The sequence below is a fragment of the Symphalangus syndactylus genome, chromosome 8, assembly GCF_028878055.3.
Source record: "Symphalangus syndactylus isolate Jambi chromosome 8, NHGRI_mSymSyn1-v2.1_pri, whole genome shotgun sequence".
Classification (NCBI taxonomy): domain Eukaryota; kingdom Metazoa; phylum Chordata; class Mammalia; order Primates; family Hylobatidae; genus Symphalangus; species Symphalangus syndactylus.
The window spans coordinates 65,689,961-65,717,121 of NC_072430.2; the positions used below are offsets into that span (position 1 = coordinate 65,689,961).

At 41.3% G+C, this 27,161-nt stretch overlaps 1 protein-coding gene and 2 long non-coding RNA genes across 13 annotated transcripts in view; 2 read left to right on the forward strand and 1 right to left on the reverse strand.

Moving 5' to 3' along the window:
* FRMD6 (FERM domain containing 6) overlaps positions 1-12,229 on the reverse strand; it is an 81,085-nt gene extending 68,856 nt beyond the window's left edge. For 4 of the 11 annotated variants that reach the window (XM_063644587.1, XM_063644582.1, XM_063644585.1 and 1 more), the window contains exon 1: positions 9,808-10,520. The gene's annotated coding sequence lies outside the window, so the exon portion shown is untranslated. Of the gene's footprint in view, positions 1-9,807; positions 10,521-11,273; positions 11,810-11,848 lie in introns of those variants that run through there. The other 7 variants (XM_055289385.2, XM_055289378.2, XM_063644584.1 and 4 more) reach the window with 5 other exon arrangements.
* A 127-nt stretch (positions 12,230-12,356) lies between these two features.
* Positions 12,357-14,726, forward strand: LOC134737333 (uncharacterized). The gene is made up of 2 exons (XR_010122131.1): positions 12,357-12,853; positions 13,177-14,726. It is a non-coding gene; the product is annotated as an uncharacterized lncRNA (long non-coding RNA).
* A 4,939-nt stretch (positions 14,727-19,665) lies between these two features.
* LOC129487905 (uncharacterized) overlaps positions 19,666-27,161 on the forward strand; it is a 62,211-nt gene continuing 54,715 nt past the window's right edge. The window contains exon 1 of the long non-coding RNA XR_008659517.2: positions 19,666-26,260. This is a non-coding gene — a long non-coding RNA (uncharacterized lncRNA). The remainder of the gene's footprint in view (positions 26,261-27,161) is intronic.

A 27,161-nucleotide genomic window follows, 5' to 3' on the forward strand; every position in this document is an offset into this window, starting at 1 on the left:
TGTTGGAAACTTAATCCCCAATGCAATAGCATTGGGAGGTGGGGCCTAACAAAAGGTGACTGAATCATGAGGGTCAAGTCCTCATGAGGGGATTAATGTAGTTATCACAAGAGCGGGTTGTTATAAAAACCAGTCCAGCCCCTTGTGCTTTCTGTTTTGCCCTTGCTTCTGCATTCCACCATGGGATGACCTGAGCCAGATACTGGTGCCATGCTCTTGGACTTCAGGGCCCCCAAACCATAAGCTGAATGAACTTCCTTTTTTTAAAATTTAACTTTCATTTTAAATTCAAGGGTATGAGTACAGGTTTGTTATATAGATAAACTTGTGTCATGGGGGTTTGCTGTACAGATTATTTTGTCACCCAGGTATTAAGCCCAGTACTCATTAACTATTTTTCCTGATCCTCTCCCTCCTCCCAACCTCCATCTTCTGGTAAGCCCCAGTGTACGTCCCCTCTATGTGTCCATGTGTCCTCATCATTAAGCTCCCACTTATAAGTGAGAACATGCAGTATTTCTGTTTCTGCATTAGTTTGCTGAGGATAATGGCCTCCAGCTCCATCCATGTTTCTGCAAAGGACATGATCACATTCTTTTTTATGGCTGCATAGTATTCCATGATATATATATACCACATTTTCTTTATCCAGTCTACCACTGATAGGCATTTAGCTTGATTCTATGTCTTTACTATTGTGGATAGTGCTGCAATGAACACATGCATGCATCTTTATAATAGAATGATTTATATTCCTTTGGGTATATACCCAGTAGGGATTGCTGAGTCTAATTGTATTTCTGTTTTTAGGTCTTTGAGGAATCACCACACTGTCTTCCACAATGGTTGAACCAATTTACACTCCCACAAACAGTGTATAAGCATTCCTTTTCCTCCACAACCTTGCCAGCATCTGTTATTTTTTTAACATTTTAATAGCCATTCTGACTGGTGTGAGATGGTATCTCACTGTGGTTTTGATTTGCTTTCTCCAATATCAATGACAAACTTTTTTTTATATGATTGTTTGCTGCGTGCATGTCTTCTTTTCAAGTGTCTGTTCATGTTATTTGCCCACATTTTAATGGATTTTTTTCTAGTAAATTTAAGTTCCTTATAGATGCTAGATATTAGACCTTTGTCAGATACATAGTTTGCAAATATTTTCTTCCATTCTGTAGGTTGTCTGTTCACTCTGTTGACAGTTTCCTTTGCTGTTTAATTAGATCCTATTTGTCCATTTTTGCCTTTGTTGCAATTTTTGGTGCCTTCATCATTAAATGTTTGCCCATTTTTATGTCCAGAGCAGTATTGCCTAGGTTGTCTTCCAGGGTTTTTACAGTTTGGGGCTTTACATTTAAGCTTTTAATCCATTTTGAGTTAATTTTTGTATATGGTATAAGGAGGCAGTCCAATTTCAATCTTCTGTATATGGCTAGCCAATTATCCCAGCACCATTCAGTGCATAGGGAATTCTTTCCCCATTGCTTGTTTTGTCAGGTTTGTTGCAAATCAGACAGCTACAGGTGTGTGACCTTATTTCTGGGCTCTCTATTCTGTTCTACTGCTCTATGTGTCTGTTTTTGTACCAGTATCATGCTGTTTTGGTCACTGTGGCTCTAATAATTTGAAGTTGGGTACCATGATGCCTCCAGCTTTGTTCTTTTTGCTTAGGATTGCCTTGGCTATTCAAGCTCTTTTTTTTTTTTTTTTTTTTGGTCCCATATGAATTTTTAAATAGTTTTTTTCTAGTTCTGTAAAGAATGTCAATAGTAAACTTCCATTCTTTATGGACAGAATACCTTATGTGTGGTACTCCATTTTAGTATCAAAAAACAATCTAAGACAAGGATCAACAGGTTGAATTAAAGAACACATCTTTACTAGAAATGAAAAAGTCTTTAAACAAAGTATGAGTATTTTCAAGATATAGTTCTCATCCAAAGACATTTAACAAAGAACTAAAAAACTGCATAGAACTGTTTCTCTATTTCAAAATATACAAACTACAATCTATATACTAGAGCCCTACCCTTCTAATAATAACTAGGGAAAAGCTGAAAGGCTCCCTAACCCTGACAAAGCCTGCTAAAGATACGCATGGCCTCCAACATTCCCATTTCCAAAGTCCCACTGCACATCCTACCAGGCATATTAAAATGTACCCACATCCAATATTAAATATTTGTAATATACAAAACTGAATTACAAGTAATAGTTATCTTTCATAAATTTTTGATTCTTTTGAACCCACTCCAATAATGTTTTCATCCCCACTCCTCCAGTGACACAGCTCTTGTCATCATCACCAATGACTCCCCAGGTTGCTAAATCCAATGAGCGACTCTCAGTCTTCACCCTGCTTGATCTCTCAGCAACATGTGAGCTAACTGATCTACTCTTCTGCTGGAGATATTTTCTTTGACTACAGGGACATTGTTCTAATTTTCTTCCTATCCTCCGCTTGCTCCTTTTTAATTTTCTTTTACTGATTCCTCCTTATCAACACAACCTCTAAAAGACGAAGCATGAGGTTTAGCCCAAGACTATCATCACAATTAGAAAAACAACTCATAGTTCATTCTTCCATTGTGTAGGTCAATAGACTTAACAATATCTTCTAGTGATAACATTGTTACTCAAGGAATGGAGACACTTAATTGGGTTCACTATGTTGGAAAAATGTGCATAATTACTTTGGCTTAAAACACTTTCTTGGATTATGTGTGTGATTTCTTCTTCTCTCTACAAACTGTAAATACTGATATGCCCCAAGGCTTGGTCCATAAGCCTCTTTCTCTGACGACACACATTCCCCAAGTGATCTCATCCAAATTCTGTTGGCAACTTCCAAATTTGTATCTCCAACCTAGACCTCTTCCCTAAATTCCAGATTCCTACAGCAACCAGTGATTCTATCAAAATGCAGATCAAATCATCTCACTCCTCTACACAAAAGCTGGCTCCCCATGCCACTAACGGTCAAGTCCTGAATATGGTCCACATAAGCCAAACGTGCTCTCCAAACATCTCTAACCTTATCTACTGCTCCTTCTCTCCCTGCTCTCAGTGCTCCACCACTGTGGCCTTCTTCCTGTTCCTGGAACACATCAGGCATGCTTCTGCCTGATGCCTTCACTAGTCTCTCTGCTGTAACACTTTTCCCCCAGATAGCTCTGTGTGGCTCTCTTCCTCCTTCAAGCCCCCTTCTCAGTGAGGCCTACCTTGACTATACTCTTCCAAATCGCAAAGTCCCTGCCTCCCTCCCCCAGCACTCCTACTGTCCCTTAGCCTGCTCTACTTTTTCTTTTTCCCATCAGGCTTATTACCTTCCAAAATACTACAACACTTATTTTCTTATGCTGATTACCTCCTAATAAAATATAAGGTCCACAAAGGCGAGTTTTTTTTTTTTCTTTATTGTATTCACTGACATTTCTCAGACCTAGACCAGTGCCTGGCATATACTAGGCATACATTATATTGAATGCATGAATTTAAACATTTAATAATATTAATTTCATAGTTGTCTTTTAATATTTGAGATTTTTACCAGATCTTGAACATTCTGTTGCTCCTAGAAAAGCCCCTTTTCTATGGGCTTGAAGGATAGAAAAATCTCAGCCTGACTTCACTATCCAATATAAATCCAGTGGCCCCAGGAAGGCTGGGAACATCCTATGTGACCATCCTTGATTTGGGACCCTAAAACCGAAGCTCAACTTCACACTCATCTGGAAACATCTAATATCTTTTCACACACATGTATTTTGTTCCTCCAACTAGACATGAAACGCATTGGCAGAAATTGCACAAAGTATTCAGCATAGTCCTGAATACTTCATAAAGACATAAAACCTGGTTTTTGACGGACTTGTGAACATTTTTAAAGTGCTAAGTTTACTAAGCTCAAGATTTTACATGCACAATCACAACAGGGAACTGGGTTATCCGGACTAGGTCCCCCACCCTTTAAAGAACAGATCAGAATAATACAGCACGATTCTTCTAGAGGATCCTGTACCTTTTTTAGCTGAGCTTGTAATTAGACTAGTTAGATGAAAATGTATCTTTCTAAGGTGCTTAACTGTGTCTTTCTTACGTTTCTTTGAATAAATGGTTTAAAATCTCAAACTCTGGCCCTCATAACAGAAAATCACAAATGGTTCTGACCCACATTATATAAACTGTGCCAATGGTTAACGGGTGGGAATAAAGAACTGCTTCATATCAATAATAGTGGGTTTCTTCAAAAGTACTCACATGAAGCCATACAGGGAACATGAGCAAAAGACACGGGCCACTCAGTGGTACTCTTTAACTTTAAAAGAACCTTGCACAACATCAGTCACCGTAAGGAGAATTTTAAAAATCTGCAGGCTGGCTTTTTTGACATATGGAAAGAAACAATTATCTAGCAGACAGAAGCTGAAGGACTGAGACGGCTGGAAATTAGAAGAGAATTAGGAAAAATAACTCGATCAATTAGTAATCAGTGCGACAGGCCAGCTGCTCCTACTGCAGCAACACAGACTTGCCAGTATCTGTAACTGAGAAATACTAGGTTTTGTTGCCTGCTTAATGCCATCAAAAAACAAAGTTAAATCTCATGAAATGCTTATAAGTGAAGGCTTGGGAACCTCCAATAAAACTGTAAGTCCTTTTATACATCACTTCTTTTTGTCTTAAGCACCAATAGCTAACATCATGTAAGACGTTTATTATATATCAAAGACCATGCCAGTTGTTTTACACGTACCATTTCACTTAAAAATAAGAACAATCCTGTGGGATAGCTATTATAATTATCTCCCACTTTACCGATGAGGAAAAAGAGGTGTAGAGAGTTAAGTAACTTCCCCAAGGTTAAACATGGGAGAATACTGGAGTCTGGATTTGGGCCCCAGGGGACTGATCTCAAAGACCTCATTCCTATCATTATATTTTACTATCCCTCTTCTATGCTGTCTTCAATATGGATTACTCTATTCTGTAGTAATTTCACTGAGCAACTTGTCAGAGCTGTGGCCCTATGGTCAGCATATTTTTTATTTGTTAACATTACATACGCTAAATTTTTGCTGTGATAAGCAGTATCTTATTCGGGTAGGATATATAAATACTACACACATATTTATAAAATTCTCTAATTTTACCTTCTCTTCACCTTTTTAATGAGCTTAAGCTGAAGCTCTGAGTCTTTTCTCAAATAATAAAACTGTCCTTTATTCTTTAGGGAAACATAAAAGAAAATGTATACATGAATAGTTTTCCTTTGCAAGCACTTTGTTTTATCTGTTAGATCTCTCAGTGAAATCACAATCTTATGTTTTACAATAAGTACTTCCTGGAGATTGCCACAGATTTTAGTGTCAGTATTTCACTGCTGCTCTCAGTAGACAAAGACTGGATGTTTCCAGGGATCTTTAAGAAACGATAACTGGATGGGGGTGGAAGGAAGACACAAAAAGAGAGAAAAGAGGGAGAAGCATAAAGGCAGGAGGAGTCCAAAAAAATGAATTTTTGAAACATTTTCTTAAGGATGAGTTATTCCGAAAATATTGACTAAGCAGTCCTGTGAAATTAGGGTCCATCCCAGATCATTTATGGATCAACAAAAGAGTGAATCAAGAGGGACCTCAAGAGATCTCCTACTTGATACTTATAACCCAAAGTCTCATTGGGAAGCCCTAGAAGTGAGGGAGAGAGAGAAAAGGGAAAAGGCAAGCCCCAACAGAGCTCTGTATGGAGGGCAGAGGTACAGCAGGCTGAATGAAGAAAAATTCTGCCTCACTGGGCTACAGATCCATTTTCTCTGGGCAGATCTGAGTCTATCTGAACGGAGCCATAGAATACCTTTGCATGAATCAGAAAAGGGCACCCATCCTCCAGGCAGTGAGCCCCCCGATGGACTCACTGCTTGGACTACATAGTAGGGAGCTGGTTTTCAGACCCACCTTGCATAGCAAAACCTGCACAGCTATAGCTGGCAGCCCTGATCTTGCCTTCTCTCTCTCCAACAAGCATGTGGCACTAGAGGAGACAAGATTGAGAGTCAGAGCAGCTTCTACTATTGGCGCTGTCATCAGCTGTGAGACTTTGTATGAATCATTCAACCTCTTGAGGCCGCAGTGCTTCCATCTCTGAAAAATGATGGGGCTGGCTAGATGTCACCTAAGGCCTCCTTCCTCTTAACAATTCTCAATTGAAATCTGGTGATATCTAGTTGGTATATTCCAAACTATATCCTTAGGATACAGTGGCTGAGTTGAACCTTTAAAGTTTTCTTAAGATTGCTTTTTTTCCTCTCACATCTTACCTCTAACGTTACTTTTTTTCTTTTAATCTTAAGACCATAATCTGCTTTCAACCCTGAAGTGCTCAACATTTTTGAGAGCCATCAAAAGGTCACCTACCATGTACTGTCCTAATATCCAAATATCCCAAATATCCACCAACAAAATGGATAAAGAAACTGGGCATATTCATTCACAGAAATAACAGAAAAAAGACCTATTGCTACCTACATCGATTTGGATATATCACATGACATTATGCTGAGCTAAAGATGACCAAAAAATGTGTATTTTATTGCATTTAAATGCAGTCCAAGAACAGTTTAAAACTAATCCATGACAATAAAAGTCAGTATAATGGTTATCCTGGGGCAAAGATGATGACTGTAAAGAGAGGCTGGTAATGTTCTGTTTCTTGATTTGGATGCTAGCTGCCCAGATGTGATCATTTTGGGCTGTACACTCCTGATCTGTGCATTTGTCTAGTTGTGTATAATTCAGTAACAAGTTCAAAGAAATAAAGCTACAGGGACCAAAAAAGAAAGTCATCTACTGAAACGGTACACACAAGTGCTACTACCTGTGGGGAGAAAATTAATTACATTTCATTTAACCCAATCAGAGAGAAAAATCATCTGAAAAGCTAAGTGAGAAACTTCATTATATTTCCTAAAATATGCATCAAGAAATTGCTTTTTTTAAATGATTTCCTCCCTCACATGAAACTGTGGCTATAAATTAATATAAAATATTGTTTTTCCCTCTGTCTTCATATACCAGTAAAACATTATTGCTCAAAGTTGTATAAAACATGTACAAAGTTTTCCCTTTCTGGAAAACATCTGAAAACACCCCCAAGAGGATCCATTTGGAATACTCAGAGTCTAAATAGATATTTTTCGTCAGAATTATCCCAATTATCAGCACATTAATGCAATGACCTGGATAATGACCAAATCTCTACCTAGTTTCTTGATGTATCAATTTAACTCTGCTAAGTAAGGCCATACAGGTGGGGAAAGACATTCAAGAAAATGCTATGCTAGCCGGGTGCGGTGGCTCAAGCCTGTGATCTCAGCACTTTGGGAGGCCGAGGCGGGCAGATCACGAGGTCAGGAGTTTGAGACCAGCCTGGCCAACATGGTGAAACCCCATCTCTACTAAAAATACAAAAATTAGATGGGTGTGGTGGCGGGCACCTATAATCCCAGCTACTCGGGAGGCTGAGGCAGGAGAATCGTTTGAACCCGGGAGGTGGAGGTTGCAGTGAGCTGAGATCAGGCCATTGCACTCCAGCCTGGGCGACAGGGCAAGACTCAGTCTCAAAAAAAAAAAAAAGAAAAGAAAATGCATGCTACAGACAACTCCAAGGAAGCTCCAGGAAAACACTGTCTTCTCCTTGGGACTGTATTTGGTTCATCTGTGAATTTGTTTCAGCACGTTTTTCTCTTCTTGACTTGAAGTAATACAATCAGCTGAGAGATCAATGATTTCTTTCCCCTTCTCAGTGTTGTGTAATTCATCTTTGATCAATATGGTACATACACTGCATGACTGCTCTGTTCCATTTGATATATATAAAAAGTGATCATACACAAACTTGCATCAGAAGTCATTACACCACTAAATCGCATAAGGTAATGAGAAGCACAGATTGCTTGTTTTTACCTAAAACTTCATAATAACTTCAGCCATTACTGCTGTAGAGCCCCGTCTGGTCCCACAGCATGGGAAGTAGACATTAGTAGTTTCCTCAAATGTTGGGGGACTAATTAAATATTTGTAGAATCATTAGCACTTAAACAAAAAATGTTTCCAGTCTTTGAAATGGGAAGTGGCTTTTGGAGTGTACGGAATACAGTTATAAGCATCCAGTCCCTGCATATTATTTAACACCAAACTAGTGATTCAACACGAAGACAGGCAGTTTCCAGGATAACTATCAATTAGCAGTCCTATTTCAAGTTGTACACAGACCTTATAGGGCACCTTAATTCTAATCATTCTAATCCTTTTTTCTCAGCTAAAAATACCTTATTCTTTAATCTACACTTTTAAACAGTAAGTTCTCTCTACTTCAGCCTGGTTTTAAATACTTATCCTTCTAACTTTAAGTTTTCCTTGCAATTCAATGTCCAGTATTCTACTTCTTCGTTCCTCTCAAATTATCCCTTTAACTTGTTTCTACTTATTTTTAAAGGCCCCCAAAGCCTCTTCCTCAGGATAACGTGCAATTCAGAAAGCCCTCTCAACTACCCTCTGTATCAAAGTTTAACCACAGAGACCAACGATAACATTTTTCCTGTTTGGGTTTTGGGGAACATACATTATAATTGAAATTTCACTACTCATAGAACTCCTTCGCTAAATCTTTCCCATTCCTCTGTCCTAACTTTCCATTGTTTTATACACAATCACAACATAAACACACTCCCAAAATGTGTAATGATATAATCATACAAAGACTTCCTAAAAATACATAATTTTAATGTGTGCAACAAACAGCCTTTATAACTCTAGTACTGGGAGTACACGTTTAAAAATATACTGACTTTTTAATAAATTGTGTTTGTTGTTCCTCGTTGGGGGTGGGGAGGAGGTAGGGGATCATCAAACAAGGACCAATTGCTATACCTGAAACCACAAACTGTGTTGCAGTAGGATTCTATTGAGGATCGTAAACACACTTAAAACTTTTTTTTTTTTTTTTTACTTTAAAAGAAAGTTGAAATTACAAAAATGAAAGCCAAAGCTTCTATGCTTTACCCATAAGGATACACAAACTGAATAACTCCTGTTTTCCCACTTACGAAAGAAATATGCTTCATCTACCAAACTAGGGCATTTATGAGGTTTGTATTAATGAACAGAAAAATGCAAAAATGTACAAATGCAAAAAACTTTCTATCCTTTAGAAGACTTAATATTAAAATGATTTTAAGGAAAGCCCAAGAAATTTCATTCTCAACTCAGAAAACTACCTAAGGGATAATTTGTGAATGCCATCTGGGATCCAGGCAGTCCCATCCACAAAAGGGAAAACTTGTTGAGATCATCCAAATCTAAAATTCACATACATTTTTACATCTGGACTGAATTAATCTTTTCTTGGTACTGGCTTTCATGTAATAAAATAATTGTTTGCAGGTTTTATTTTTCTTAAAAAAAAAAAAAAACCCACAACTTTAGAAATCAAAATGTGCAACATCCAAATCGAAAACTACAAAGAATTCCTTTATCAAAAAAGTCAGTTGTGAGACAGGACTCATTTACACTCAATTCTGAACCTGGCAGCTCAGTCAAAAACAATTACGTTTGAAACTTTCATTCCAAGCATCTGCCACAAAAGGCTACGCAGTCTATTACATCATAAGTTCAGAAAGCCAAAAGCTTTATAAGTATAGTCAAATGTGGAAACAAAATCCAAAAACTAGAAAAAAGACCCCCCCCCCATTCAGCTAACCTAGTTGAGTAACAATTTTTTTAAGAATTTGTAACTAAAAACTGTTACCTAGCACATTGGCATTTTGCTTTCAAAAGCAGCGCGTCTTCATCCAGGCCCATGCTGTTTTCAGGCGTTTTCCTGTAGAGCCAGGAGCATCTTAAATCTGTAAGTTCAAATTATGTACTTAAAACTAGCAGCTTATCCTTGTTGCCCCCAAAAAGGAGATACTGGAAATAGGAAAAATTTCCTGCCCCTTAAAATGTCTTGAGTACTGCAAGAACTGCTGATTACTGTAGCCCATCAGTGTCAGATCTCAGAGATTCTTGCAAGCAACTCAAAGCGGGGAATATTAGTTCATATTACAGTCAGTCTGCTTTCTGGAGAAGATGTCCTGCATATAATTTGATATTAGATATCCCCTGGGGGACCCTTTTCATCTAATAATCCTACGAAATGTCCATTTTAATATGAAATATGAATCCAGTATGTTTACAAACATACTGGGAAAAGTATTCAAATGCCAGCTGTCTCATATTGTGAAGTATTTTCATTTTTAACATAAAACGTTTATTTCCCAAAGCCACACCTGAGAAAATGATTAGGTGCTGTTAAGTTTTATACTACAAAGGACATCAGCAAAGGCATCTGTTTTCCTGCCTCTCTTCTGGTCTTCTCCCCTCCCCCACTCTCCATCCTGCAGGCCATTTGTAGGTCCTGGTTGTTAAAATTTCTACAATAGTCTCATAATGCTCTAAATTCTAAAAAAAAAAAAAACTTCTCATCCTTTAACACTGCTGAACCTAAACTCATGCACTGCTCTAAGAAGGAAACCCAAAAGTCACAAGCCTTTTTAATGACAGATGTATTACGGAAAATTTTCCCCACGAAGTTTTGATGCTGTGAAATATCAACTCCCTGAAATCACAGAAAGGAAATGACTTACATTCTTGGAAAATGAAGCCACTAGCAGCTTTCTCCAAAACAGCATTTTCTAAACCCCAAACTACACCCTGTGGCAAGAGGGAGTATTTCGTGCAAAAACTAAATTTAAATAGATGCTTATAAAACCAATAAACAAACATTGCCGGGTCCCAGAGAAGAACAGAAGGGAATCATACTCGGAAAATCCAGCAAGAGATACTTTTTCTCCACATTCAGAAATGCTGGAGAGCACAGGCTGGAAGTCAGAAGCAACCTGAGAACGCTTGCTGAAGTTTTCCTTCCCTGCTGTGAGCAATGCACAGCTCCTGAGGGAAATACTGGCAAAACAGATTTTGCTTAAAAAAATAAAAATGAAAAGGTGTTAAGGGGGAAAACGAGCTAATATTTCTTCGGACACTAGCTACACAACTGCACGACCTGAAAATCTGCCAGCTTTCAACTTTAAAATATGCTTATTTTGACATTTTCCCATCTATTCGTGCCTTTAAGAAAACGCCCGCACCATCAGGTTATGCTGTCCCAGGACTCGAGTTGTTGTTTTAATCTCTGTAGACTTTACGCTTACACGGGTGGACCCCAGCTGTCCATACCTGACAGTGCCTGGCCCTCCCGGAGCCGAATCCGGTGGTCCTGTTCGCCTGGGGCTCCGCCAGCGCGCCGCAAGCTCCTCCAGAAACCCAAATTCTGCAGGCCGCGCCCCCAACTCGTATCTCACCCAGGCCCCCATCTGGCGCCGATCTGCCCCAGCTCAACCTCCGGCTCCGCCGACTAGGCACTTTCCGGGACGCGGGACAGACCCTGCGCTCGGGTCCCTTCCCGCAGCCGGGCTGTCCGGCCTCTGCGCGCGCGCACAACAGGCGGCAAGGCGCAGCCCCCGGGAGCGCGGGACTCGGGTGCTAGTCCCGGCGCCCAGCCACAGCGACACAGACCTGGGTGCCGGGGCCCGCCAGGGAGCCCTGTGATCCGGGGACCTCTGCGATGCAGAGGACCAGGCACGGCGCACGGAGCTCAGGCGCGCAGTCCGCAGCCGGCACCAGCCTCCCGCCCCCGCCGCTGAAGCGGCCCCGAGCTCCACGCCTCCCCCGCTGCCGGGCTCGGCTGCCCTAGGGCCTCGTCCGCCCGTCCCGGAGTGGGCGAGCTCCGACTCACGGAGAAGCGACCTTACCGCCGATGCCCGACACCCAGAGCTAAGGGAGCGAGAAGAAGGCGAAGAAAGAGGCGGAGAGCGGGGCACTGCCTTTGCTGGGACTCGCGACTTCCAGAATCCCTCCCGAAACCCAGTCCCGCCGCCGCCCCGCCGGCAGGGGGCACAGCGGGCGTCCGGGGCGCGGCGGCTGAGCGATGGGGCGGGCCGAAAGGGCCCAGACGCCGGGTTCTTGTTCATACCTCGGAGAAAGTCTTGAGCACCAGGCGTTGGGCTCTCCGGTCAGCCCTCTGAGGCTTCCTGCCGGCGCCGAGCCTGCCCCACTCCTCTCAGCCTCTTGGCCCCGCCAGCCAGAGGAGCGCTCCGCGTCCGCCCCGCCCCCCGCCCACGCCTCCCGACCCTACCCGCCCCCCGAATCCCCGCCCCCTGAGACCCCGCCCCCGACCCGCCCCAACTGGCCGCGGCTGCAGCTGAGCCGCGGGAGCTGCGCGCGGAGCTCGCGGCAGCACGGGGAGCGCCCGCCCGCCCCGCCCTGGACCCAACCAAGCGCCCCGCGGAGGGGTGCGGCCACTTGGGGGCAGGAGAAAGCGGAGTAAGCCATCCCTCTGGGGACCCAGGAAGCGAGGCGAGCCTCAGGCGGACGCGGTGGTGTGGACCACGGCGATCAGGGCCTTTCCCCCTGCTGTGGAGACCGAGGTGCGAGGGGACGCCGGCGGCTCCCCACCTTCTGGCCGAGTGGCCCTCTCCGCCGCCGGCTGGACTCCCTCGGGGCTCTCCCTCCAGAGCCGAGTAGGGCTGGCCGGGGGCGGCTGTTTGGCCTGAGCGTGGTCTTACTAAAGCGGAACGCCGGAGGGGAGGCCACCCCGAGAGGAGGCGGTCCCCGGCGGAGGAGGCTTCGTGAATCCCGCAGCCACCTGCCCGCCCGCCACTCGGGACGCCGCGCCTCGTGGGTTTCACGCTGGATGGAGGGGGCGCCGCCGAGTTGGCCCAGCCTCCCCCGCTAACTCTACCTCTCCAGTTCCTCAGGTAGACACAGCCTCTGTCTGCTGTGGTTTTAGTGCCCGTGGCCCCTCAGAAATTATTTTGTCCCATCCCGATAGTGGCTTTGGGGGATGGAGAGCGAGAGATGCAAAGGGCCAGTGGAAGATTTTTTATAGCACAAAGAATCAAGCCAGGAGATGGAGGTTTCATTGCCACCTGGGGGTGTGGGGAGGGGGCGAGCCACACCTCTCCGGCCAGTCTGCGCCCACCAGGTCCTGCTGCTGGGGACCGCACACGAAAGGAGAGACACCCAGCACCTGGCTCCTAGTCCCGCAGGGCGTCAACTTCCTGGGCTTCTGCCTTTCTAGGCTTTCTCTGACTTTGCTGACCCAATGACGCCTGGCCACGGGTGGCAAAAACGCCCTCACTGAGCCCTTCGCTAAAGGAGTGCGGGGGTTTATGTGTCTGGCTTTGAAAATGGGATGAGGAGACAAGGAAACAGGACCTGAGAAAGGACACTATCCAAAATCTGATGCTCTCAGAAGTCAACTTTAAAACTGCCCTGCTCTTTTCATCCAAAGATGAATATATGAAGCCAGCTGTTACTGGTTGAAAGTGTGCCTCTTGTTTGCATGGCAAAGAAATTCAGTTTTGTGTTCATTTACAGCTGAAGCTCTCTTGAAATACTTGCCTCAGTCACAGCTTTTACATTTTGGGAACCATGCCATTAGAACTGAATATTAGGAACTGTGATCTTTTGTCTTTTCACAATTGATAATACATTCAGAACTTATTTCTGATAAAGCTGGGCAGTTTCTAAGGATACTGTACTTATGATTTCAAGTCATAACTCCATTATGGAAAAGAGAACAAGAAATATGTTTCAATGACTGCCTTTTAAATTAGTGGTACCCCAGCACTTTGGGAGGCCGAGGTGACAGGATCGTTTGAGGCCAGGAGTTCAAGAAAGTCTGGGCATCATAGCTAGACCTTGTTTCTACTAAAAATAAAAAATAAATAAATTTTCTGGGCATGGTGGCCCATGCGTGTAGCCCCAGCTACTCAGGAGGCTGAGGTGGGAGGATGGCTTGGGCCTAGGAGGTTGAGGCCACAGTGAACTATGATTACACCATGGAACTCTAGCCTGGGTGACAGAGTGAGACCCTGTATGAAAAAGAAAAAAAAAAAATGTAGTTGTACTTAATGTACTAAAATTAAAAATTGGATAACAATAGTTGAGGACAGTGTAGGCATTTAAAGGTAGCGGATTGCACTTTTTTTCTCATGTTTGTCTTTTATGTGCATGAGAATGAGTGCATATTGAATACTACTTGGTAAGGTCTTAATTTGATACCTACTGAGATAATCCAGCATTTCATGTGTAAAGATAAATTAGATAAATGAATAATATATCACTATCTTGGAAAACAGTTCCTAAATCTGATTTATTTTCAGGTTTCATGAATCAAAATCTAACAGATAAACAACAACATATTGGTAGGCTGTGAAACATTGCTGCAAATATAATTAGGTAAAACAAAGAGCAAAATATTTTGAACAGTTTAAAAAAAAAGTGTGTTTAATAGTGGGCTTATTGTCCAGAATTAATATTGTAGGAAAATTCACTATGTGAATATTTTCTGAATCATAGTGATGATATTAACAGTATATATATCACATTAAACAGAGACTCTTAGTTAAAATATTCTGTAAACTAAGTATTTTAAACTCTTAAAATCAATTATATAAACTCCTGTAACATCATCGAATTCTGAAAGGACTGATTTGGAAAGTAATACATAATCTAGTAAAGATGGAAGGGGAGCTGAGAAAGGATGTGTTGTTTTAGATATTTCTTATCACAGAAAACGTTTTTCTGTGCTTATTACAATAAAGAATGCAACTGTGTGGGTAATAATTCAAAGTTATATTTTATGTTTCTTCTTAATGTTGGGATGTTTTATTTTCACTAGTATGATGAGATGTTTTTCTAAATATGGGACATTGCCCACCAGGGAAACATTATTCTAAACACATCCTAAACAATTACTTTTTCCATGGCATTTAACTATTAACACAACTCTACATTTTTGCTTTTGTTTTTCTTAGGAACAGGTTATTCATTCTATGAATTTATTGGGTTCTCCCATGCACCAGGCAAAGGGTTAGATTCAGAGATTCAAAAATAAAAATACTCCTTAATCTTATAGTAGATTAGGGGAACAGACATGTGAGTTAACAGTTACAACATAGTTAGCGCATGCCATGGTAGAGATACGCAGGAGGAATAATCAGAAGGCCTAGGGAGGGAGAGCATCAAACATACCCCGTGAACTGAGAAGGGAAGGATGAACAGAAGTTTGCCTGAGAACAAGTTGGTTGAGACAGTGCTCTCAGACTTGCAAGCACATTGGAATTACCTAGAAACTTACAAAAACTATTGATGCCTGTGTCCCAGGCATATAATTTAATTGGTCTGTGGTATGGCTTGGGCTTTGGAATGTTTTAAATATCCCCAGGTTATTTTAAGTGTAGGCATATGGCAGGGGACACAGAGTGAACAAGCACACAGAGCCATGCTTTTAAAGCATGGTGGCCATAGCCTTGTTCTGAGAGGTGTAAACTTTGGTAGGTGGTATTTGTACATTTTGGTGTAAAGAACACAATAGTATAGAAAATGAGATAAGAACTGCTGTAATTCACATTCCTTTACAGGTATTTTCTAGACACCAGGATAGTATGTTGACAAGATTAGCATATCAGAAGAAAAAAAATTATTTTTATCTTTTGTATAATTCAGGCTTATTGGCTGGGCGCGGTGGCTCATGCCTGTAATCCCAGCACTTTGGGAGGCGGAGGTGGGCAGATCACCTGAGGTCAGGAGTTCGAGACCAGCCTGACCAACATGGAGAAACCCCATCTCTACTAAAAATACAAAATTAGCCAGGCATGGTGGCGCATGCCTGTAATCCCAGCTACTCAGGAGGCTGAGGCAGGAAAATCGCTTGAACCTGGGAGGTGGAGGTTGCAGTGAGCTAAGATCACGCCATTGCACTCCAGCCTAGCAACAAGAGCAAAACTCCATCTCAATAAATAAATAAATTAATTAATTAATAATAATAATAATAATTCAGGGCTATCCAGGATTCAGAGTATGTTTTAATGCTGATATGTAAGTTCTAGTCTAAGAGAGAAGTCAGTAATTTAACATACTGGCTTTTAAAAAATACTTTTCCAGAATTAAATACCGTTCATCATTCTGGCTGAAGGTCATAATAAAGAAATTAAGTTCATTTTTCTTTTTGGTAATTACTGAGATTCATTTTAAAAGCAAAACAAAAAGTACTTTAAACAAACAAGTTTAATTAAATCCTACTTTAAGGTTTTAGATGTCCCTGTAGCTAATGAAAGAGAATAATCTCACATGGAAACTTAAATAGTTTAGTGATATAGTCCTGATTTTCACTGCCTAACATTTACAATGCTCTTTTTATTATTCTCAACTAGTAAAATAAAGTACCCAAAGAGACTTTAATGCTTAAGTAAAGTCAGGAAAATTGATTATCATTCATTTAATCCAGCTGTCTAATTACCATACACCAGGAGCCCCTAACCAGGAATACGTATAATTATTTTTCAGAGGCAGCATAGCACAGGGCTTAATTTTGTGTAGCAATCTAACTCAAGAAGATTTACTTTTACACAATTTATAGAAATACAGAGTTGAAAAAATTAAATTCATTAAATTCTATTCTCTTGATCATCAAATTTTGAAAAAAAAAATATGTGAAAGTAGAATAACTTCATTATCCAGGGTCAAAGTTTCATTTTAATATGGTTTACAGGGGATGTATTTAAAGAACTACTTTGTTCCCATTCTATTGTGGCTTTAGTTTCACCACAAACATCACATTCCCATTCCTTGAGGGCTTGAATACTAGAATACTCCAGATGTAAGAAGAAAGGTTTGATAAGGCTGGAAGGGCCAGACCCTGCCCCTTGCTCTTGGGAAGTTGTTGCACAATGTAGAGAGAGGGCCCATCATAGAGAATTGCACTGGCGTCTTGGAGTTGAAAGGCATAGCGGCAAGGCAGTGCTAGGTTAAGGGATACTGCTACTAACTAAAATATAGTTGAGGAATTATGTATAAACATGGGATTGCTGCCTTATGCATAAGACTTTACCTTATACAGAAGACTGAAGATAGAAGAGCTCTAGTACAGAAAAATGTCAAGCAGAAGGGCAGGACAAAGGGTGGATTCCCTACAGTATGAAACTTACTCATGTATTCTGTTTGTGTGTTATACAATGGGTCGTAAAGGTTCCAGAGTAGTTTTGCAGCTCTGATTCTTTGATTATTCACTGAAAACCTGGGGGGGGTGGGGGAAGCCTACCCCAGAGTTGGGAGGCAATTCCCTCCACTCCCATTAGGATATGCGAGAAGAAAGGAAGGAGCAGTCTATCTGGTGACAGACTGGTTACTCTTTGACTTATGTCTCAGGCACACTCTGATTATCTGAGATAATATTCTCAGAGGATTCCTTTCAAACACTAGTGATAACATTATGGAGGTCTTGGGCCACTGAGGTTCTCTTCAGCGGTTTTTTTTGTTTTTTTTTTTTCAAATGGATTCTCGCTGTGTCGCCCAGGCTGGAGTGTAGTGGCGCGATCTCGGCTCACTGCAACCTCTGCCTCCTGGGTTCAAGTGATTCTCCTGCCTCAGCCTCCTGAGTAGGCGAGACTACAGGCACGTGCCACCATGCCCAGCAAATTTTCTGTATTTTTAGTAGAGACGGGGTTTCACTGTGTTAGCCAGGATTGTGTTGATCTCATGATCCACCTGCCTGGGCCTCCCAAAGTGCTGGGATCACAGGCTTGAGCCACCGCACCCGGCCTCTCTTCAGTGTTTTGTGATATCGATGTGTGCCTAAGACATACTGAACTGGAACAGTGGGAGGGGTGAACATCTGTCTTTCAGAATACGCATGTACAGCCTGGCCAATGCTGGCTTTCTTGAGAATACCAACAAAAGTTCCACTGGCAAAGAGAATTTATGAAACCTGTCCATTCTGTTTTAATTAGTTACCCTGGGTAGGTTATAAGCTTAACAAATGTGCTTTTGAACTTGTTTTTGATTGCTTAAGAAAAAAATCATGAGTAAAAGTACAAATAAGATATCCTAAGCCAAATGTGGTGGCTCCTGCCTGTAATCTCAGCACTTTGGGAGGCGAAGGCAGATGGATCGCTTGAGCCCAGGAGTTCGAGACCAGCCTGGATAACATAGTGAAACCCTATCTCTATTAAAAAAAAAAAAAAAATTGAAAATTAGCTGGGTGGAGTGGCTTGCACCTACGGTCCCAGCTACTCCTCAGGAGGTTCACTTGAGGTGGAGGTTCACTTCAGCCCGGGAGGTCAAGGCTGCAGTGAGCTGTGATCATGCCACTGCACTCAATCTGAGTGACAGAGTAAGACACTGTCTCAAGAAGAAGAAGAAAAAAAGCCTCTCCTAGCTCTGGGATTTCATGGGAAGTTCACTGAGGCTAAAGGACTGGTGCAGCCTTCAAGGGACACCCTACCTGTCCATGGTGGTTGGGATTTGGTTATAAAAGAAGGTGCTGATGTGCTAGCTATACTAACTGGTTGGATGAAAGGAAGACAGTACCTTGAAACACCCGACATTAGATCCCTGTTTCTCCTCTCACCTGATTCTAGGTTAGAAACAAAATCTGCATTCATTTTGGTTTGGCTTGGCTATGAAACCAAATGCCAGAAAATCTTAAGAAAGTTTTCTACAGGCAAGGTAGTGGTTAGATTTTTCTTTTTCAAAGGTAGCCTAATTATTCTACTAGCCTAAACAGACTTCTTATACTTTAGTTCTTCAAGGAAAGAACACTGCTAATTAGACCGTGGAGATTGAATTAGAAATTATGGATTGGAAGATTGGTCTCAAAGGACCCCAGATTCAGATGTTTACTTTTGACATGTGTGGAGAAAAGAAAGTACTGGCCAATAGCACTCTTAACTAGATTTAGCTTCGAAAGGAAGACTAGGGGCGGGGAAATACGCTGTCTTGTAAAAACATTTTTATATATTTGTTATTCCTATATAATTAAGCCATACATTCCATGTGATTTCTTGAGCAGAAAAATAGAATCAGCATTAGTGATTTTCTGTTCTGCAAATAGTCCATATTGGATCATTTTGTCACACTTATACCCCAATTTAAAGGATAATGAGGAGACACATTAATATATGATAGTTTTATGTACAATACAGACTTAATATACAAATCAATGTGAAATATTAGCACATCACTTATAGCACATTTTACTATCTGATTTATGAATATGTTAACTGTCTCTCGTTTTAGAATTTAAGCTTCACGTTAGCACAGATCTAAAATCTCTCTAACTGCTATGGCCCCATTCATCTAGAACAGTATCTGACACATATTTGTTGAATGAATGAATCCCATAAATTACACATAGAGATCGGGGGAGAGAGAGAGAGAGGGAGAGAGAGAGAGAGAGGGAGAGAGAGAGAGAGAGAGAGAGTGTGTGTGTGTGTGTGTGTGTGTGTGTGTGTGTGTGTAGGGTGAGGCAGAGAAAACAGATGCACTGAGATGAGAACAGAAAAGGATTAACATTTTTTGAGAAGCTTCTTGGCCAGATATCTCAGGTATTGATGAAAAATGATCTATCCCTTAAGAAGACTTGGTTGATTTGAATGGAACACCTTATATCACTCAGTTCATGTAATATTTCTTCAAGTGTCAATATATGGTATAGTTAATATTCTATTGATGTTCCTTATTGTATATTTTATTTCTATTTTTAGCCTTCCCCCTGCATTGATATCAGTGGATCTAATTCAAATTTGGGAAGGATTACCTATTTTTGATGTTCTGTGATGTTGATTGAATAACTAAAACTAATTATTAATTTAGTAATAAGTCATTCAACTAAAGAGAAACTATACTTAACTATACATCCTCCAGCTTTTCAAGATATTAAGAAGTTTATTAGCAGGATTTTACTAGAGTGGTTATTGCTGAATTCTTTGCTCACAAAACATTTTGATGAGATATGCTTGGGAACGGAATAGTTTGAGTTGAACAAGGAAATATGTGTGGCCTTGCCTCCACTTGCTCAGCCTCCACCACCTCCATGCAAGGTTTAACTGGACCTTGTGTTTCCTGGAGCTGCTCCATGTCTGAACCTTTGGACTGGAAACTACTCTGTCCACCACATCTGCCATTGTCCACCATCTCCCCCTAGACTTTCAGTCCCCAAACCCCTCCCTGTTCTTTCAGTTTATTAGCCGTTTTTTGGCTTGACTTCTTTCCTTTTCAGTTTAATCCCTGAGTAGTCTCGTGTCTCAATCCCTTTGACCTTCTAATCCAGCTTTCTTAACAATCCCAAAATTCAGGTCAACTCAATCATCCGTTTTCTTACATTTTGCTTTAAAGACATTGAAGAAGCCTAAAGAAAATTGAATAAATGAGTTAATTAGTCACATCACCAAGACAACAGTTTGGTCAGTGAAACACTCATAGCTGTTGGGTCAACTTTTTATTCATCCCTGCCTGGCTCTCTTTCCTTTTCATCACACAGTGACTGTTCACATGTTTATGGCTCTCCACAGGCCCTTCCTCATCCCACTCTGAAATCCTGCCACTCTCAATGGTCAACCGAGCCTTACTCTTGCTGGTCACTGATCTGTGAGGTTTATATGTATTACCTTGTTGAATCTTCACAACAGCCCTTTGAGGAAGATATTATTACCCCTGGTTTATAGATGCCCAAGTTCTTAAAGAAAATAAGTAGTGATGCCTGGATCTGAACCCAGGAAATCTGACTCTAAGCTCATGCCCTTTGTCCCTAAACTGCCTTGCTTCTGGTACAGACTTGGTCAGGCATTTTCTCCCTAGAGCTTCAGTCCTTTCCACCTACAGATTTTTCCATATCTTTCTCCTAGGCCATTCTCTCCTGACTCTTCTCAGTTAATCTCCTACCAAAGCTCTGTATCCCCTGCTCCCCCGGCTCTCTCAGGGCTTTCTCCATCATTGATTTGTTGATTGATTTAGCAGATACTTATTAAGTATTATTGTGTACTAGGTCTTAGGGACACAGGTAAACAAAACCTAATCTCTAGTCCTGGAGCTTTACATTCAAATTATTCCTCTAAAATATTTAACATCTCACCATGCCCTAGGCCCTCTTCCTCCTACAGAAATGCTGAAGTTCGCCGGGCGCGGTGGCTCACGCCTGTAATCCCAACACTTTGGGAGGCCGAGGAGGGTGGATCCTGAGGTCAGGAGATCGAGACCACGGTGAAACCCCATCTCTACTAAAAATAGAAAAAATTAGCTGGGCGCAGTGGCGGGCGCCTGTAGTCCCAGCTACTTGGGAGGCTGAGGCAGGAGAATGGCGTGAACTCGGGAGGCGGAGCTTGCAGTGAGCCGAGACCACGCCACTGCACTCCAGCCTGGGCGACAGTGAGACTCCGTCTCAAAAAAAAAAAAAAGAAATGCTGAAGTGACTGTATATTTCATACTACATCTAGCACCACACCTGACAAGGCACCAGGAACATGTTTGACAGAGGGACAAATAATTCCAAGTAAAGTAATCAAGGTTTGGAAGTTTGTTCTTAGTCTCTAGCCTCCTTTTTATTATTTATTTATTTATTTATTTAGGAGATGGAGTTTCTCTCTTGTCGCCCAGGATGGAGGGCAATGGCGCCATCTCGGCTTATTGCAACCTCCACCTCTGGGTTCAAGCAATTCTCCTGCCTCAGTCTCCCAAGTAGCTGGCATTATAGGTGTGCTCTGCCATGCCTGGCTAATTTTTCTATTATTGGTAGAGACAGGGTTTCACCATGTTGGCCAGGCTGGTCTCAAACTCCTGACCTCAGGTGATGCCCCTACCTTGGCCTCCCAAAATGCTGCAATTACAAGCGTGAGCCACCATGCCCGGCCTCTGGCCTCCTTTTTCTAAAAAGTAGCCCACTTCAGATGTCGAAAACCCTTTCTCTCTCACTATGTTCCCTTCTGAGCAGACCCAGAAAGGTTCTGAAAACCAACCTTTGCCATTAATGACTGACTAGTTGTACTTCCACTGAAATCCCACCAAAATTACCTCAAACTAGTACCTACAGTTTAAGCCTTTTAGTCTATGATTGTGAAACAAAAGGTATGTGGCCTTATTAATAAATTTTGGCATCTGTAAGGTAGGAGATAATCGTGAGACAAGGGAACCTTCAAAGCCATATTTTGTCACTTCTAGTGGTCCTTGAATAGAGGGTGATTTTGCCCCTAAGAGAACATTTGGCAATGTCTGGAGGTATTTTTGGTGTCACAGCTTTATGGGGGAAGCGGGGAGGATGGACAGTGCTACTGTAGGCTTCTAGCAAGTAGAGGCTAGGGATGCTGCTCAACGTCCTACAGCACAGGTGACAAAACCTCACAACAAAGAATTGCTGCCCCAACTTGAAAGCCACTGATCGAAAGGGTGAACTTGACTGGAACATTGAGGTGCCCTGTGAGTCAGGGCAGTTAGTATCTGGGGGATGCTGGCTGAGCCTGCCAAGCATCTATTGGAAAGTTGCTGGAGGTGAAGGATCATGTCTTTGGGACCTAGAGAGTGAGATACTTGGACTCAGTTTCTGCCTCCACCCTTCCCCTAACTTTATTTAGATCTTCCCACAGCCCCAAGAAGTTCCGTACACATTTTATCTCGTCCTAGATCACCTTCTTTTTTAGTATGTAGAGATTTTGAGGGGAAAGGTAAATAGGAGACTCTTTCTCAACAGAGGTAGGATAAGATTTATCTTAATGCCAATTAAACAATAGTGAAGACCCAAAAGAAAAAAGTTGGAAACCCAAGCTTTTCACATAAGTTAATAGCAATGAAGAATCAGTTTATTGAACAATTTATTGAACATAAGAACAATTTCATAAATTCTTATGAAATTAAGTCTTAAAGGAGGAGAATAGGCAGGGCATGGTGGTTCACACCTGTAATCCCAGCACTTTGGGAGGCTGAGGCGAATTGATCACTTGAGGACAGGAGTTCAAGACCAGCCTGGCCAACATAGGGAAACCCCCTCTCTACTAAATAAATAAATAGATACAAAAAATTAGCTGGGTGTGGTGGCATCGCCTATAATCCCAGCTACTTGGGAGGCTGAGACATGAGAATTGCTTGAACCTGGGAGGTGGAGGTTGCAGTGAGCTGAGATCATGCCACTGTACTCCAGCCTGGGCGACAGAGCAAGACTCTGTCAAAAAAGAAAAAAAAAAAAGGAAAGCTATGTTAATAAAGTATAAATTCCAAAATTTAACCAGAAGTTAGTGGATATTAGCTCTTACCATGGAAAATTATCATTACTTAAATAATTTGCTAAATTTTATTTTTAAGTGGTTTAGTAGAAATGTATTTAATAGATGGAACTATGTGTGTTTTAAACAAATAGCTACTGCCAAATATGTAGAAGTAAACATTGAAATGATAATTAGGGCTATCAAGAATTGTTTGTATAAATCAAACCGATCAGATTCATATTGATTAAAGCCATTTTCTTATTTTTATACTTTTATTGTTCATCATATCACTAGCATTTACAATAAAGAATATATAATTATGAATTCAAATATACTCAAATTCTCATGAAGGCAAAACCCAAGAAGAATAGTTGTAAACGGGATCATTAAGCACCTTTTTCAAATATTGCCTGATTTCCACTTAGACTTATTAGCTGATTGCTTTTAGACAGTGGTTTCCAAACTTGGCAGTGTATCAGTACCATTTAAGAACTGGTGACAGGGCCAGGAATCTCCAATTAAAATATCAGCAACAAGGTCCAAATGATTTTGATACCCATTCATGACATATAGGTAGTTGCCCTGTTGGTGCTTATACTAAAACAAGTTTTAAATGAAGAGGCCAGATCTAAAATATTTCTGAAATGTTTAATTTGAAGCCCCAAAATGCTTTAGGTATTGTAAGTCTACCCCTACCTTCCAAGGAATAAAAACTTGGAGGGGGAGGAATGTGGTAAAATGTGATTAGTAATCTTTTTGTCACAATAAGGACATTGATGTCAGTGCACCTAATTCAGATTGGGGAAGGACTGCCTGTTTTTAATTTTCTAGGATGCTAGTGGGATAACTAAAACTGTAATTATTAATTTGGTCAATAAGAAGTCATTAAACTAAAGAAAGCACTGGAACCTACCAGTCTTAGTGAATAACATAATTGCATCTAGTCCCCAGAAACTTCTACATCAACCTAATAATGTATACATGAATCATATTCTTAATTAACATTTCCATAAATATGCTGAAGGGCAGCTCAAAGAAAATGGAATACAGACTGAACAGGATATACAGGCATCCTGATTTCTACTCCTTCCCATTCATAGCTTGCTCTTTTGATGCTGCCTAATAGACATCTCTATATTTTATATATATTTAGTGACATATTTCATCTCCACTGTACTGACCCACTAAGGGCTTTGGAAGGTGATGCCTCATAGATAAACACGAGGTTGCATGGATAGATACTGTTTTATTCTATGAATGACAAGTTCAAAAGGGTGGTTTCCAGGAATGCAGTGCATTTGAAATAATCATTTAAAATAATGACAGCTGATCATTTATTGTTTACTGTGTGTTTTAGGTGCTGTGCCAAGTTTAAGTTTATTATCTAATTTAGTCATAACAGCAACATCATGAAATAGGTACCATCATAATTCCTATTTTACAAATAATGAAACCAGAAAACAGACAAGTTACCCAAAGTTAGTAGGTTATTAATAGTAGAGTTTGTATTATTATTATTATTTTTTGAGACGGAGTCTCGCTCTGTCGCCCAGGCTGGAGTGCAGTGGTGCAATCTCAGCTCGCTGCAAGCTCCGCCTCCCAGGTTCACGCCATTCTCCTGCCTCAGCCTCCTGAGTAGCTGGGACTACACGCGCCTGCCAGGACGCCTGGCTGATTTTTTGTATTTTTAGTAGAGATGGGGTTTTACTGTGTTGGCCAGCATGGTCTCGATCTCCTGACCTTGTGATCCGCCCACCTTGGCCTCCCAAAGTGCTGGGATGTAATAATTATTTTTGTGTATGAACTCGGCAGAGAAGTATATAAATAGTTTTTTAAAAAACAAAGGAAAAGTCCTGTGGAAAAAAATGGGAACACCTAGTATTAATAAAAAAAAAAAAAAAATCCTGACACTTGAAGTGTCCACTTTCTTAGCAGAAAGTGGCTGATTTTCAGACAGCAAACTATGTATCAGAAAACCGGGAGAAGAACCCAAGATACGTCCCTACTCAAACTGATTCAAACTTAGATATGTATATGGAACAGGAAGGGCTGGGAACAAAATTATCAGCCCATTTCTAGTGGGTAGAACATTTAAGAATAATTATAAGGAATTATGTGAGGTCATTTGTCAAGAAGGAGTCAACAGGGCAGTGCTGGATGACACCTCTTCCATTCCAACAGTGTAAGCTCGACTGTCTTAAATTGATCAGACTAAGGAAGAATGATCAAAGTTCTCAAATAGGTTGCTACACCCTTCCACATTCCATCTGCAACTCAGCTTTTGTCCTTCAAGTTTCTAATTGCTTCATTTGAGCCATACACTCAGTATAAAGGAGGAAGTTGGACAATCCCAGTCACAAATGGGGAGCTGACTGGCAGTCCCCTGGAATCACCTTTGCCTTCAGTCCCTATCATTGCGGGAGCCAGGTTGTAAAATCTAGCATGGGACAAGAGGCTCATCTGTCAGCCGTGGCTCCCAGAGCAGTAGCCCGGCAGTAAGTGTCTCCAGGAGGAATGTGAACAATGCGGAACCACCCAGTCTCAATGTAGTAGTAGGGACAGAGTTACTGTTCGCACTGGCATTGGGGATTGGCACTATGCTATCTGCTCTCGCTCAGCTCATTACCCATGGAAGGAATTTGGCAAGCTTTTTTTTTTTAAGACAAGGTCTTGCTCTGTCATCCAGGCTGGAATACAGTGGTGTGATCATAGCTCTCTGCAACCTCAAACTCCTGGACTCATGATCCTCCCACCTCAGCCTTCCAAGTAGTGACGACTACAGGCACATGCCACCACACTCAGCTAATTTTGTAAATTTTTGTAGACACAAGGGTTCACTATGTTGTCCAGGCTGGTCCTGGTCTCGAACTCCTGGGCTGAAGCCATCCTTCCACCTTGGCCTCCCAAAGTGCTGGTATTACAGGCGTGAGCCACCGCGCTTGGCAGACTTTATTTCTTAAAGATTGCCGTCTTACTCAGCATCTTGGAGAACTCACAAATAAATGTCCCTGAGTTTCAAGACAAGCCAGCCATTAAAACCTTTTAGGGGGATCCGGAGAAGATGAGTTAAATTGGAATGGACTTGAAAAAACTGATTTAGTTGGATTTATGGATCACAGTCATGAAAAGGTAAAGATACCAACTTGTTTTGTGAATTTAATCTTTATTCCTTACTTTTTTGCCCTCACTGTTTGTAATTCCTACTTTATAATGAAATCCTTCTTGTGACTTATAGAAATTAACTGGGGAAAATGTTTTTCTTGTTCTCCATTTCCTTTAAGTTTGTTTTTAGATACACTGCATTGCAAGTATGTGTGGTACAGTAAAATGTTGCTAATTGTATCTATGCTGATAACATGCCATTTGCTGTAGGTCAGTTTCCTACCCCCTCCCCCAACTATTCCTAGCCACTGGTAGCATGCTTGTTACTTCCAAATATGTGTGTGTGTGTGTGTGTGTGTGTGTGCACCTGTGTGTATCAACAGTGTGTTCCTAAAATAATAGAATGACATATATTTGACATTATTTACATACTAAATATGGGAGCACATAAATTAATTACAGAGTAAAATCAATTTTTCAAGGATTTTGATGTAATGGTTTTTATTTAAAATGTTTCTTCCTTTCCTTAGGTAGAATTTTCTGCCAATTATTTTAAAGAGAATGAAGATTTATTTTTTAAATGTGAAATGCAGTTTTTTTCTCTTTTTTGAGACAGGGTCACACTCTGTCACCCAGGCTGGAGTGCAGTGGCAGGATTACAAGTCACTGCAGCCTTGACCTCCCAGGCTCAAGCAATCCTCCCACTTCAGCCTCCCACGTAGTTGGAACTACAGGTGTACACCACCATGCCCAGCTAATTATTATTATTTGTAGAGACAGGGTCTCCCTATGTTGCCCAGGCTGGTCTCAAACTCCTGGGCTTAAGCCATCCTCCCACCTCAACCTCCCAAAGTGCTGGGATTACAGGCATGAGCCACGGTGCCCAGCCTACAATTAGTGTTTACTTAAAATGTTTATTAATGTGAGA